The sequence below is a fragment of the Phyllobates terribilis genome, unplaced genomic scaffold, assembly GCF_046119375.1.
Source record: "Phyllobates terribilis strain yellow unplaced genomic scaffold, ASM4611937v1 Scaffold_81__1_contigs__length_6697587, whole genome shotgun sequence".
Lineage (NCBI taxonomy): Eukaryota > Metazoa > Chordata > Amphibia > Anura > Dendrobatidae > Phyllobates > Phyllobates terribilis.
The window spans coordinates 2,544,617-2,556,495 of NW_027362841.1; the positions used below are offsets into that span (position 1 = coordinate 2,544,617).

Genomic DNA, 11,879 nt, shown 5'->3' on the forward strand with positions numbered 1-11,879 from the left:
ACTACAGCGCCCCCTCTGTGCTGGGCAGTCACAGTGCAGAGAGCCGGAACACGCTGTGGAGACAGGACCTGCGGCCAGCGGGGAACAAGGAGAGGGAAGTATTTGATTATTATTTTTTTTCTGTATGGAGCATTACATGGGGCCATACTGTATGGAGCATTATATGGGGCCATACTATATTGAGCATTATATGGGGCCATACTGTATGGAGCATTATATGGGGCCCATACTATATTGAGCATTATATGGGGCCATACTGTATGGAGCATTATATGGGGCCCATACTGTATGGAGCAATACATTGGATACGGAAAGTATTCAGACCCCTTTAAATGTTTCACTCTTTGTTTCATTGCAGCCATTTGGTAAACTCTAAAAAGTTCATTTTTTCCTCATTAAAGTACACTCTGCACCCCATCTTGACTGAAAAAAAACTGAAATGTAGAAATTTTTGCAAAATTATTAAAAAAGAAAAACTGAAATATCACATAACGCTATGCATATTTTATCAAACCCCTCCATGGAGCTGTAGCACTAAAGCACTAGGATAGCAGGTCGCAACTATGCAGTGTGTGGTCCTTAAATGAAGGTAAAATCATAATAGAAATATGGTATCACTTTTGGGATTCTGGGATCAACGAGCGATGAGTTATCCCAGAAGTTTTTAATAAAATGTGCAGGCTAGAGCCCAGTCCCTGTGACGTCATCCCAGGGGGGTCTCTCCCTTCAGCATAAAATAGTTGGCTGGGGGGTATAGATACTATAAGCAATGGGTCATATTCGATAACGTTCAAATCAAATCCACCTATATTGAATCGTCTCAGCGATCTTATAGTAAGTCTCTTCTTTAATCCTTATTATTTGGTGTAACTATTAATGTATTGAATTGTCTCCTTTTGTAAACATTTTTGTATAGTTTTCCTAAACACTGCCTCCCATTTGGATTAAATATAAAATCTAATCGTTCTGTTTCTTTTGTCCTGTAATCGTTCCCTTCCCAGAAGCCATACACTACCAGAATGCAGGCGTTTGGCCAGGCAAGGCCTTGTACTATATTTCAAACTCAGCCGGTGGTGGCAGCGAGTAATATTAATAATTGGGCTATTGTGAAGGTGGCAGCGACTGTACAGAGGGCATTAACATATATTCCATATGTTGGAATCCCTGATGAAATCCTGACACAGTGACAGCATGGTGAGATATAGAGTGATCTCTGTGGAATACATGACAATGGAGATGTTGGGGATTAAACCCGCGGCCTCATACATGCAAAGCATGCGCTCTACCACTGAGCTACATCCCCTGCATGTGTGTTATGCTCATATGCAAAACCCTAAGGGTATGTTCACACTTATTTGAAAATACATACAGTTCATGGACGTAGCAGTAGTTTATGTCCCATATGGGAGTCATCAATATTATGCTCAATAAGTATTTTCATATCCAGGACTACTAGGATGTGGACATTATAATAGGCTAAATCGTAAGCAAAACATATGTTAGAAACAAGGAGAAAAATAAACGATCAAAAAGCCATAGATATATAAATGTATCAAAAATTTATTAAACACATAGTAGCAAAAAGGGGTAAAATACAAATACCATGGACAAAAACCACAATCCACGTGTTAAATATATCATTGTATAGTTACAAAATTGCAAAATAGATAGTCACTATCACAGCCCCATATTCAAAAGTACAATCAGTAGGTGTCTATTAGAAAGTAATCATGTGCCCTTAGACATAACAATAGTATTATTCATGTAGTAATCTCATATACAGCCATAGAAGCCCCACTATACATACCAATGGAAAGCAAGGGGAGATCTGTGAGCAGACAGTCAGGGCACAGGGGCAGAGGACAGGCTACACACGTGGAGCAGGAGCCCCGACGCGCGTTTCGGATGTCCCTTCGTCAGGGGGCTTGAAGACATGTGTGGAGGATCCACTTTATATCGGCATACCGCAGTGCCGAAAACCGGAAGTGACCGGAAGTGACGCATGCGTCACCATGGAGATCGCGACGCCAAACGGCGTCCGCGTCACATGACAAACGGCGGCAGGCCACACGTGACCCGACGCCGGAAGGCACCAGAGACGCGGAGAGCCGGTCAGCGTCTAGAGTCCATAGTGCGCATGCGTGCAAGGTCAGTTCACAGAATATATACAGGAATAAAACAACACATATATATGCTATGATTTGGGACAATATGAAAACAAGTATCTATCAGAACATATAAATTACATTAGACCGCACATCCACAGCATGACCATAAAAGGATATACATGGTATGGTATGGTAGCATAAAGTCACTGTAGTGGCCCCAAGGAGTTGGAACACAAAATAGTATTACCAATTATAGCATAGAGGGAGAACATCAACCTAATAGATCTACATCAATTTATATATATATTTTCCTTAGTGATGGCCATATATCATCCACAGATTACAAAGTATCACATACCACAGATATACATCTATATAAAGATCATGCAGGATCCATATTTTATGTCATAAAATAAAATACATGACTAATTGATATATTAAGACAACAAAATAGACGGCATTATCCCAAGTGAGCGGTTAGCATCTCATAGCCGTAGGTTTTCACGCTCTGTATTGTGTAGTTAATTCGATCCACTAAGACTGTCCCAATTCATAGTGTGAAAAAGCATACAAAAACAAAGCAAGATCCTAGACAACACAAAAAACATAGATTAAAACCATATAAAAGAATAATAATAAACAAAGAATATCCATAGAACCTGTTAGGACGGTATAATCATGGTCACATATAACAAAGTAATGTGATAAGCAGGTGCAGAAGGCAGATGATCAGAGAAAAGGTGCATAGCTAATATTTTCATTCAGTCCTACTGGGTGGAGGGTATTCAAGGTCCAGATCCAACGGGACTCAAGTTGGGCCAACTTCTGTCCGATTTTTCCCCCTCGTATATTGGGTATAATTGAATCAATCCCCCTAATCCTAAAAACCGAGGCATCACAATTGTGGTAGATTTTGAAATGGCGCGGTATAGTCTTAAGGGTGGATACATCCGTGTGGTCGGCAGCAGCAATGATCCCCAACACATGTTCGCGAACCCGAATCTTGAATTGCCGGGTAGTCATCCCTACATATAGTAATCCACATGGGCATGTAGCCGAATATATCACATATTTGGTGGTACATGTGATAAATTTTTTGATCTTGTAGATTTTGGACCCATCTGATCCCAAGAACGTATCGCAACGTTCAACATTTGGGCATGCCACACACCGACCACACGGAGCACACCCAGATCTCCCGGGCTGTCCGTCCAAAAATGTGCCACCCCCAGAGCCCTCATAATGTGACCGTACTAGATAATCACGAAGATTCCTAGACCGTCTAGTGGTGATTGATGGTTTGTCCGAGATAAACCTCGAGATAATCGGATCAGCCTTCAAGATATGCCATGATTTAGATAGTATTCCTCTAAGACAAGGGAATTGGGAGTTAAAACTCGTGACAAATCTAACTTGCCCGGAGTTGCATCTCCTATTTTTGTTATCATATAGTAAACTATTTCGGGAAGTGTGCTTGGCCCTATTATACGCCCTTTTAATCATACGTCGGCTGTATCCTCGAGCGAAAAACCTATCACTCAACTCCAACGCCTGTCTCTCGAAGTCATCATCCGTGGAGCAGATCCTCCGAATGCGGAGAAACTGACCCACGGGTACCGACCGAATAACATGTCCAGGGTGTGAGGAAGAGGCATGCAATAGCATATTAGTAGATGTGGGTTTACGGTATACAGAAGTTTGTATGCAGTTATTATCATCTCTCTTTAAGGACACATCAAGGAATTCAATCTGATGGTAATCAAATTGATATGTTAAGTGAATATTACGGTTATTCTCATTTAAGTGTTTCATGAATGCATCCAATGAAGCTATATTCCCCTGCCAGATCAGAAGGACATCATCGATGTACCGCGTCCAAAGAAGGACGCCGCCCATCGATTCACCAAGATCTGACAGGCTGAGGTCCCTTTCCCACAGCCCCAGGAACAGGCAGGCGTAGGCCGGAGCAAAGGCCGCGCCCATGGCTGTCCCCTGGAGCTGCAGGAAAAAGGACCCCTTAAAAACAAAAAAGTTATGATGAAGGGCAAATTGAAGGAGTTCGAGGATAAGATCCCTAAGTGGGCTTGGTAAAGTTGATGTACCCAAAAAGAATTTTACGGCTGCAAGTCCGTCCACGTGTCTAATGTTGGTGTACAATGACTCAACATCCGCAGCCACCAGTACAGTGTCATTCTCAATATGTAAACAATCCACTCTCCTCAATAGTTCACCTGTATCTTTCAAAAAGGATGGCAGACTCTCCACCAGCGGCTGCAGATGTGAGTCAATCCACCTACCAACATTCTCCAAGAAGTTCCCCTCTCCTGAAATAATAGGGCGACCTGGGGGGGCAACAGCATCTTTATGAATTTTCGGTAGTAGATACAATGTAGAGATTGTTGGCTCAGATACAATCAGAGCGGCAGCCAATTCCTTCGTAATAGTACCCTCATCTACTGCCCTGTAGACAATAGATTTAAGTTCCGTCATATATGATGTTAAGGGATTGTATGTAAGTTTTTTATAGCATAATTTGTTATTTAGCTGACGATATGCCTCTTTCTCATACATTGACTTTGGCCAGATAACAATATTGCCCCCCTTATCCGCCGGTTTTATCAATATGTCAGGTATTTTCTGTAATGCACTAAGTCTTACACGTTCGTCTCTTGTCAAATTGTCGCGGCGGGCCCCAAAACGGGACAAAGCCCTGAGTTCCCCCGAGACAATCCGAACAAAGAGATCCACGTTGGCACAGGTCGCCATGGGGGGGAACTTCCTGGAGCGGGGACGTATAGACTCAGGGATCTTACCTCCTATAGGAGTATTATGTTCAGAAGATAATTCCTCCAATGTCCTCAGCGCTGCCTGTTCCTCCTCTGTTGGGAAAAGATCATTGAGACCACCATCAAAGAAGTGTTTCTTAAAGATCAAAGATCGAGCAAAAATATGCAAGTCTTTTATTGTGGAAAATATATCAAATTGTGCAACCGGTGCAAAAGATAGCCCCCTACTCAATAAGGAGTGATCCGACTGAGTCAGTATATAATTACTGAGGTTAATTACCTTAGTATTATTCCTCTTATAATCAGGAGATTTAGAGTCATGACGTTTGTATGGATGGAAGCTGACATCCCGCAGCCTTTTATTGGAGGTCCCGGACCTTGTCAGCATAGATGAAGAGGAAGTCTCAGAACACCCACTTATCGATGTAGCGGAAGAATTCGAAAATTTCCGCAGAGAGTTAGGTATCTGCACTCCAGTCTTACGCCAAAAATATATCTTCTTCTGGTGGTAGTCCTTCAGATCTCTATTAAATTTAGATATCTGTAAATCATGTATCTTTTTAACTGTAGAATCTAGGATTTTGTCAATCTGAGAATCAAAGTTGGCAATCTTCTCAGATGGATAGCAGGATCTAATATCAGCCTGGGCCATATCAATTTGTCCATCTAATTCCGAGATGGATCTAGCGTTTAAGTCTATTAGGAGCTGCAAGAGGGACATGGAGCATTTAGTGCATGTCTCCTCCCATTTATTAATAAAAAGTTCATCATCCACCGGAAATGTGGGAGTAACCCGGATCCGCATCACCCCCAAATGCTTGCTCAAATTGGGACAGCCAGGACTTTTCCTTAGCCCTGTAATCCATAATACCAGAACAAAGAGCACCTGTGCAGAACACAGCAAACGTTAGATAATACATACAGTTCATGGACGTAGCAGTAGTTTATGTCCCATATGGGAGTCATCAATATTATGCTCAATAAGTATTTTCATATCCAGGACTACTAGGATGTGGACATATAATAGGCTAAATAGGAAAAGTCCTGGCTGTCCCAATTTGAGCAAGCATTTGGGGGTGATGTGACGGTTGTGCAGGAGGCAGATGATCGGGGATGGGAAGATAAATCTATAATGATTCAAAATCTACTAATCAAAAGAACTAAACTGTGGTGGAATAGGGCATTCTTGGGAAAATATATTGGTCGACAGATGATCCCAAGAGGACTGCGGATCCGGGTTACTCCCACATTTCCGGTGGATGATGAACTTTTTATTAATAAATGGGAGGAGACATGCACTAAATGCTCCATGTCCCTCTTGCAGCTCCTAATAGACTTAAACGCTAGATCCATCTCGGAATTAGATGGACAAATTGATATGGCCCAGGCTGATATTAGATCCTGCTATCCATCTGAGAAGATTGCCAACTTTGATTCTCAGATTGACAAAATCCTAGATTCTACAGTTAAAAAGATACATGATTTACAGATATCTAAATTTAATAGAGATCTGAAGGACTACCACCAGAAGAAGATATATTTTTGGCGTAAGACTGGAGTGCAGATACCTAACTCTCTGCGGAAATTTTCGAATTCTTCCGCTACATCGATAAGTGGGTGTTCTGAGACTTCCTCTTCATCTATGCTGACAAGGTCCGGGACCTCCAATAAAAGGCTGCGGGATGTCAGCTTCCATCCATACAAACGTCATGACTCTAAATCTCCTGATTATAAGAGGAATAATACTAAGGTAATTAACCTCAGTAATTATATACTGACTCAGTCGGATCACTCCTTATTGAGTAGGGGGCTATCTTTTGCACCGGTTGCACAATTTGATATATTTTCCACAATAAAAGACTTGCATATTTTTGCTCGATCTTTGATCTTTAAGAAACACTTCTTTGATGGTGGTCTCAATGATCTTTTCCCAACAGAGGAGGAACAGGCAGCGCTGAGGACATTGGAGGAATTATCTTCTGAACATAATACTCCTATAGGAGGTAAGATCCCTGAGTCTATACGTCCCCGCTCCAGGAAGTTCCCCCCCATGGCGACCTGTGCCAACGTGGATCTCTTTGTTCGGATTGTCTCGGGGGAACTCAGGGCTTTGTCCCGTTTTGGGGCCCGCCGCGACAATTTGACAAGAGACGAACGTGTAAGACTTAGTGCATTACAGAAAATACCTGACATATTGATAAAACCGGCGGATAAGGGGGGCAATATTGTTATCTGGCCAAAGTCAATGTATGAGAAAGAGGCATATCGTCAGCTAAATAACAAATTATGCTATAAAAAACTTACATACAATCCCTTAACATCATATATGACGGAACTTAAATCTATTGTCTACAGGGCAGTAGATGAGGGTACTATTACGAAGGAATTGGCTGCCGCTCTGATTGTATCTGAGCCAACAATCTCTACATTGTATCTACTACCGAAAATTCATAAAGATGCTGTTGCCCCCCCAGGTCGCCCTATTATTTCAGGAGAGGGGAACTTCTTGGAGAATGTTGGTAGGTGGATTGACTCACATCTGCAGCCGCTGGTGGAGAGTCTGCCATCCTTTTTGAAAGATACAGGTGAACTATTGAGGAGAGTGGATTGTTTACATATTGAGAATGACACTGTACTGGTGGCTGCGGATGTTGAGTCATTGTACACCAACATTAGACACGTGGACGGACTTGCAGCCGTAAAATTCTTTTTGGGTACATCAACTTTACCAAGCCCACTTAGGGATCTTATCCTCGAACTCCTTCAATTTGCCCTTCATCATAACTTTTTTGTTTTTAAGGGGTCCTTTTTCCTGCAGCTCCAGGGGACAGCCATGGGCGCGGCCTTTGCTCCGGCCTACGCCTGCCTGTTCCTGGGGCTGTGGGAAAGGGACCTCAGCCTGTCAGATCTTGGTGAATCGATGGGCGGCGTCCTTCTTTGGACGCGGTACATCGATGATGTCCTTCTGATCTGGCAGGGGCATATAGCTTCATTGGATGCATTCATGAAACACTTAAATGAGAATAACCGTAATATTCACTTAACATATCAATTTGATTACCATCAGATTGAATTCCTTGATGTGTCCTTAAAGAGAGATGATAATAACTGCATACAAACTTCTGTATACCGTAAACCCACATCTACTAATATGCTATTGCATGCCTCTTCCTCACACCCTGGACATGTTATTCGGTCGGTACCCGTGGGTCAGTTTCTCCGCATTCGGAGGATCTGCTCCACGGATGATGACTTCGAGAGACAGGCGTTGGAGTTGAGTGATAGGTTTTTCGCTCGAGGATACAGCCGACGTATGATTAAAAGGGCGTATAATAGGGCCAAGCACACTTCCCGAAATAGTTTACTATATGATAACAAAAATAGGAGATGCAACTCCGGGCAAGTTAGATTTGTCACGAGTTTTAACTCCCAATTCCCTTGTCTTAGAGGAATACTATCTAAATCATGGCATATCTTGAAGGCTGATCCGATTATCTCGAGGTTTATCTCGGACAAACCATCAATCACCACTAGACGGTCTAGGAATCTTCGTGATTATCTAGTACGGTCACATTATGAGGGCTCTGGGGGTGGCACATTTTTGGACGGACAGCCCGGGAGATCTGGGTGTGCTCCGTGTGGTCGGTGTGTGGCATGCCCAAATGTTGAACGTTGCGATACGTTCTTGGGATCAGATGGGTCCAAAATCTACAAGATCAAAAAATTTATCACATGTACCACCAAATATGTGATATATTCGGCTACATGCCCATGTGGATTACTATATGTAGGGATGACTACCCGGCAATTCAAGATTCGGGTTCGCGAACATGTGTTGGGGATCATTGCTGCTGCCGACCACACGGATGTATCCACCCTTAAGACTATACCGCGCCATTTCAAAATCTACCACAATTGTGATGCCTCGGTTTTTAGGATTAGGGGGATTGATTCAATTATACCCAATATACGAGGGGGAAAAATCGGACAGAAGTTGGCCCAACTTGAGTCCCGTTGGATCTGGACCTTGAATACCCTCCACCCAGTAGGACTGAATGAAAATATTAGCTATGCACCTTTTCTCTGATCATCTGCCTTCTGCACCTGCTTATCACATTACTTTGTTATATGTGACCATGATTATACCGTCCTAACAGGTTCTATGGATATTCTTTGTTTATTATTATTCTTTTATATGGTTTTAATCTATGTTTTTTGTGTTGTCTAGGATCTTGCTTTGTTTTTGTATGCTTTTTCACACTATGAATTGGGACAGTCTTAGTGGATCGAATTAACTACACAATACAGAGCGTGAAAACCTACGGCTATGAGATGCTAACCGCTCACTTGGGATAATGCCGTCTATTTTGTTGTCTTAATATATCAATTAGTCATGTATTTTATTTTATGACATAAAATATGGATCCTGCATGATCTTTATATAGATGTATATCTGTGGTATGTGATACTTTGTAATCTGTGGATGATATATGGCCATCACTAAGGAAAATATATATATAAATTGATGTAGATCTATTAGGTTGATGTTCTCCCTCTATGCTATAATTGGTAATACTATTTTGTGTTCCAACTCCTTGGGGCCACTACAGTGACTTTATGCTACCATACCATACCATGTATATCCTTTTATGGTCATGCTGTGGATGTGCGGTCTAATGTAATTTATATGTTCTGATAGATACTTGTTTTCATATTGTCCCAAATCATAGCATATATATGTGTTGTTTTATTCCTGTATATATTCTGTGAACTGACCTTGCACGCATGCGCACTATGGACTCTAGACGCTGACCGGCTCTCCGCGTCTCTGGTGCCTTCCGGCGTCGGGTCACGTGTGGCCTGCCGCCGTTTGTCATGTGACGCGGACGCCGTTTGGCGTCGCGATCTCCATGGTGACGCATGCGTCACTTCCGGTCACTTCCGGTTTTCGGCACTGCGGTATGCCGATATAAAGTGGATCCTCCACACATGTCTTCAAGCCCCCTGACGAAGGGACATCCGAAACGCGCGTCGGGGCTCCTGCTCCACGTGTGTAGCCTGTCCTCTGCCCCTGTGCCCTGACTGTCTGCTCACAGATCTCCCCTTGCTTTCCATTGGTATGTATAGTGGGGCTTCTATGGCTGTATATGAGATTACTACATGAATAATACTATTGTTATGTCTAAGGGCACATGATTACTTTCTAATAGACACCTACTGATTGTACTTTTGAATATGGGGCTGTGATAGTGACTATCTATTTTGCAATTTTGTAACTATACAATGATATATTTAACACGTGGATTGTGGTTTTTGTCCATGGTATTTGTATTTTACCCCTTTTTGCTACTATGTGTTTAATAAATTTTTGATACATTTATATATCTATGGCTTTTTGATCGTTTATTTTTCTCCTTGTTTCTAACACTTATTTGAAAGCAGAAATTTCTGCAGCATTTCCACATCTCTTGGCAGGAAAAACGCAGCGGCAAAAACGTGCTTTTTTTCCTGCATTTTTCTAGCGTTTTTAGACAGCAATAAATGACATGGAGATAGATAATGGAGATAGATTGAGTAGATAGATAGACAGATATATTGACCAACAGACGTACAGAGAGACATTTAGACATAGGAACAGACATATAGACAAATAATTGCACAACCACCCAACATATAATAACTTTGCACCCTGTGGAGCTTATCAGGCAGCTTTTAATGATTAAATAAAAAAACAAACAAAAAAAAATGACGTGGTGTATCCCCCCATGTAACCAGCAAAGTTAATTAAAGCAGACAACTGAGAGCTGATATTATCAGGCTGGGAAGGTCCCTGGTGATTGTGCATAAACATACCAGCCCGCAGCACAGCCCTCCATGTGCTCGCCGAGGTAGTCTGACTGCCATTAGGTACCGAGATGAGATCCTCAGACCTCTTGTGAGACCATATGCTGGTGAGGTTGGCCCTGGGTTCCTCCTAATGCAGGACAATGCCAGACCTCATGTGGCTGGAGTGTGTCAGCAGTTCCTGCAAGATGAAGGCATTGAAGCTATGGACTGGCCGCCCGTTCCCCAGACCTGAATCCGATTGAGCACATCTGGGACATCATGTCTCGCTCCATCCACCAACGTCACGTTGCACCACAGACTGTCCAGGAGTTGGCGGATGCTTTAGTCCAGGTCTGGGAGGAGATCCCACAGGAGACCATCCGCAACCTCATCAGGAGCATGCCCAGGCGTTGTAGGGAGGTCATACAGGCACATGGAGGCCACACACAATACTCAGCCTCATCAGGAGCATGCCCAGGCGTTGTAGGGAGGTCATACAGGCACATGGAGGCCACACACAATACTCAGCCTCATCAGGAGCATGCCCAGGCGTTGTAGGGAGGTCATACAGGCACGTGGAGGCCACACACAATACTCAGCCTCATCAGGAGCATGCCCAGGCGTTGTAGGGAGGTCATACAGGCACGTGGAGGTCACACACAATACTCAGCCTCATCAGGAGCATGCCCAGGCGTTGTAGGGAGGTCATACAGGCACGTGGAGGTCACACACAATACTCAGCCTCATCAGGAGCATGCCCAGGCGTTGTAGGGAGGTCATACAGGCACGTGGAGGTCACACACAATACTGAGCCTCATTTTGACTTGTTTTAAGGACATTACATCAGAGTTGGATCAGCCTGTAGTGTGTTATTCCACTTTAATTTTGGGGGTGACTCCAAATCCAGGCCTCCATTGGTTAATAAATGTGATTTCAATTGATGATTTTTGTGTGATTTTGTTGTCAGCACATTCAACTTTGTACAGAACAAAGTATTCAATGAGAAGATTTCATTCATTCAGATCTAGGATGTGTTATTTGAGTGCTCCCTTTATTATTTTGAGCAGTGTAAATACAGTTATATAAAAAGTTTGGGCACCCCTATTAATCTTAAGCTTAATGTTTTTTAAAAATTGGTGTTTTTGCAACAGCTATTTCA

At 42.7% G+C, this 11,879-nt stretch overlaps 1 non-coding gene across 1 annotated transcript; it reads right to left on the minus strand.

Annotated features, from left to right (window-relative positions):
- Nucleotides 1–1,231: 1,231 nt before the first annotated feature.
- TRNAA-UGC (transfer RNA alanine (anticodon UGC)) lies at nt 1,232–1,303 on the minus strand. The gene has a single exon. It is a non-coding gene; the product is annotated as a tRNA-Ala (tRNA).
- Nucleotides 1,304–11,879: the final 10,576 nt, after the last annotated feature.